Genomic DNA, 4771 nt, shown 5'->3' on the forward strand with positions numbered 1-4771 from the left:
AAAAATCGGAATAACAAAACCACGGGCACTATAAGCCTGTGGACATAAATTTATATATATAACTAACTGTTTTATAAGAGTACCTACACTTTATTTGGTTTTAACAAAATTGCAAGTTTGCTGTTGCGCTTCGCTAGATATAGTTATAATTCCGAGAGAGTTGCTCGATCTACTACTGGGTGCGTCTCCAGGTGGCGGATAGGGGAACGCTACTCGCTTGCGAGCGATAGGGGTCTTGCGGAGAGTTGCTCGGTTTAGATTAACTTAATGATTTTATTACTTTATTGCGCTGTAGGTTATTCATCTTACAAAACATCATTCACTTGTAAATTTTTGGTGCAGAAACGAGTATTTTAGCCACTAAATTCTCGCTACTAGACTAAAATACTAGCATAATGAGAACTAGGCTTGAGGGCAGGGCTATGATGGCTCCTTGGAGCTTGCTCGGTTAATGGTGCAGTCCGGCGGACCCGAAAGGTTGTTACCGGGTCGCGCTGGGCTTCCTGGAGCTTTGCTCGGTTGCTCTGTGCGATCCGGCGTTGGAGGTTGAGCAGGCCTGTCCGATAAAAAATGTATCTTTCTTATTGAACAACGTAGGTTTACATTTTTTTTTTTTTATGAATAAATGACTACTTTAAATGAAAACTAGCTTTGAAAATATAAGCAATTTTGCTTAAAACTATATATATTCTATATTCTTATAACGATCTCGTAGTACAAGTTTCAGTTATACATGAAGGATTTGCGTTCATAATAATGGAATATAAAAAATATGGCGTTCAAATTCGATATTATTTAATTGAGAGTACTTCAAATCTCATCGAAACAAACCATTTACACATGCACCCGGAAATTAAGACGTCCAGCTAAACGAAATTTATGTGAACGCCCGAAATATATTCCAAACACAATAGTTTTAGGAAATTAAATAGAAATAATATTTATATAAATATTGTTTTCTCTTCCCTGTCATGTGGTCAGCTCGATAAAAATAATGGAAAAATTTAGATTTGAAATAAACTAGGCGACCCGTTACAATTTTATTATTAAAGTAATGTATTATTTGCTTAATAATAGCAAATTATTGGAAAGCAAAAACGTTATAAAGAAAATTATGGTACATAGATCTCTAACGGCCGAACCCAATATTCAATCTAAAGATAGAGATAGGTAGTTATCATCGACTGCTAATAACTAACTATCTATCCTTTGTAGTTGTCCCAATAATTCGCATAGGGGACTACTATCTCCAGTTAGCTGTAGATAGACCGACTACCTGAGCTCTTCCTTACATTCCAGTATACGCAGCGTCACAGACGGCCTCAGTTATGTTACACAGATGTTTTGTAGTATTTAAATTTGTCATACAAATTTTATTCATATTAAAGTAATCTTGTTTTATAAAAATATGGACAAATTAATTTTTACACAGACTTTTTAATTTATAATAAATGATATTATTTTAATATGGAATCCATGGTAAATCTAGTAACGGAACGTTTTAACACGACACGAAAAGACGCTACGACGCCATTACGCTTTATTGAATCGTTGTTTCGTTTGAATTTGTATAATTTTTTTACAAATCAAAATTCAAATTATAGAAATCATTGCAAATTATAGGTACAATCATTCACCAAATTGTTTGTTTTATTCACAAGATGAGTAAAGTAAGTATTATTTCACAAGAAACATATTATTTTTATTCAATTAATTGTTGCAAAAGAGCAATATCACTTGAACTGCTACTTGAACTTGAGTCTGCCATTATTTTTCACTCGAAATTAATTTTATTTTAAACAAAGAAAATACTTTTTCAATTAATAAATCTTAGTTATCCCCCGAAAACTATAGATCGGATATTGTTGTTACTAAAGATAACCAACGTTACTGACAGATAGAACTCTATTATTATTGGGACGCTTACACTGTCATTTTCATACGAACTGTTATCTCTAGTAAGCTATCCTCCCTCTCGTCGATAGACAGCTTTGAAGGATAAGATTGCCTATCGTCGACAAGTTTATTGGGTCAGTAAAATGAATGATAGATAGATATTTCTGTCTCTAGTAGGACATAACCAGAGGTAGATTGAATATTGGGTTCGGCCGTAAGTAGATATATACATCATCAGTCACAGATATGCACGCAAGCGCCTAACGTTTTACCTAAAAATTTATACAAGTGTAAAATTAAATAAATACCTACAATATCGTAAAAATAACAGTAGAGATTTTTAACACAGTTTAGAAAGCTCACACTTTAATTATAATTTGTTAATTTCACCCCGTATGGTACACTTGTTTATGTTCCTTTTTATATTTATAGTATGTGTGTGACTTGTGACGTAATACGAAAAAACATAATATAAATAGAACATTGAAAAAAAATCTGGACCTAGCGTAGTCGAGAATTTGTTTCATTACAAAATTATCTTTGAATTTAATTTTTGAAACCAAATTCGTGCACGAATCAATATCTTATAATAATTATTGAAAAAAAATGTCAACGACTTGTACCCAATACAAAGTAACATAAATTTCTTAAATTAAACAGTCGTATAACTTCAATGGCATTTAGTGGTCTTTAGAAGAGTCTTTCCTCAAAGGGCGAGTAAGGTTTATATTGTTGGGGTAACTTCGTAAAATTATTTATTTATTCGGCCCAATTTTATACCTTCCAGTCGACGAAGTATTTAGGGTTTTTATCAAGACCGAATCAAGGGTCAACGCTTTACTGCATACTTGTTATGGAACGATATTATTCTGTAGCACGCTATGAAATATTTATTTCAATAATATTAAAATCATTATTAAATAAACTATGTAAACTATTCATGATTTTTCAAGGTAAATAAATTATACATGGACTTTTATTAAAGTACTGGCTGACCCCGCAAACGTTGTTTTTCATATATGTTATTAAACACCTTAATACCCCCTGCCCCCCTAAGTTATAAAGTATAACTTAGGGGTATGAAAAATAGATGCTGTTTGATTCTCAGACCTACCCAATATGCACACGAAATTTAATGAGAATCGGTCAAGCCGTTTCGGGGGTGATTAACAAACACCGCGACACACGAGAATTTTATTTATTAGATAAATATACAAATGTATCTACTTAGTAATGCAAAAAAAAACTGAGTATGTATGTCTTACTTATTGTTTCTATTTGATTCGTTATGTTTGGTAAAATATACGATCTATTCCAAATTTTAAAATATATTAAAAAGTAAAGCTTCATTGTAACAAAATTATGTTTAAAGCATGTATAAAAACAATTAACGACACACAATGTGCTATATCATTAAAAAGTTTCACTTTTTGGACCAAATGATTAGTCTTGTATGACGTTATCCACACGGGCAGGCATTATAATGAGCCGTGTACATAAATACCGCTACATTGAATTTACTAAGTTACCTTATAGCATGTTTCCTATCGTATTTTTTGAAATATTTTTTCTAATACTATAATACTCTGTAATAGGGCACGACCGAGATGACCTCTTCAACGTTATTTAGTTTTTATTTGGCGAATTGAAATTTTTGCAAGTTCGTAACTTTTCCCGTGGGATAACTAGAAAAGTTTACTTAAATTGATTTATTACCAGTTACTGAAGAACCACAATAGAATAATAAAATAAGTAACAAAAATATTTACAGCCTGTGTAGGCTTTAAGCATTGAAATAAATGATATAATGATTATATAGATGAGTGTTACGATCAGAATAATATTGTGATTTCGAAGTTTCACCTACTCAGATTAACTTCATAATACCTATTAAATGAAATCCAATGCAGTTCACGAATTTACACCTTACATCTTTACTCCTCCTTCTTGGTATATTAAAGTACTTATATTAAACTAGTGGTCGCCCAATGGTCGAAATTCGACCATAATTAATTTAAATTTATTATAAGTTTGAACATTATTAAGGGTCTGTTGTCAAAGACTGTACTTCTATTATAATAAACAAAAGACAATATATGCGCATGTGCGTCAAATACATGATAGTGTGTGTAATTTTTTTTATTGATTTAATGCATTTTTATGCATGATTTAAAAAATATATTAGCTTTCTGCACTCCTTCTCTATATAAACTATAAGTGTGCGAAATTTCATACTCTTCCGTCTGCGCAATTTTCGTAAAAAGGGGTACAAAGTTTTTGATTCACGTATTAATATATAGATACCAAAAAGATATAAAGTAGTTTTCACGAATATATAATTCTATAATATAGTAAATAAGGTTTTTTCTTTTTATTTAAAATTAAAAGACGCCGCGTTGGCGCAACGGTTACAGCCACGGATTGTACCTGTTGCGCTGGCGGTTGCAGGTTCGATCCCCACACATGACAAACATTTGTATTGGCCATACAGGTGTTTACTGTGGTCTGGGTGTTTGTACAGTCCTTGTCCTCACCACCGTGCCTCGGAGAGCACGTTAAGCCGTCACTCCCGGTTGTTATCATGTACACCTGATAGCGATCGTTACTCATAGTAGGGAATATATCCGCCATCCCGCATTGGAGCAGCGTGGTGGATTAAGCTCTGATCCTTCTCCTACATGGGGAAAGAGGCCTATGCCCAGTAGTGAGATATTACAGGCTGAAGCGTATTTAAAATTACATCCACGGTCTCTAAAATGCCCGTGCCTTTTGTTGACATCATGCATTATAATAATACCATAGGCGATGTATTATTCAAACTACAAATCGACAGTCCTGTGACTGCCTAGAGCGAGGAAAAGTTAATAAGTTGTTT

The sequence above is a fragment of the Melitaea cinxia genome, chromosome 7, assembly GCF_905220565.1.
Source record: "Melitaea cinxia chromosome 7, ilMelCinx1.1, whole genome shotgun sequence".
Taxonomy (NCBI): Eukaryota; Metazoa; Arthropoda; class Insecta; order Lepidoptera; family Nymphalidae; genus Melitaea; species Melitaea cinxia.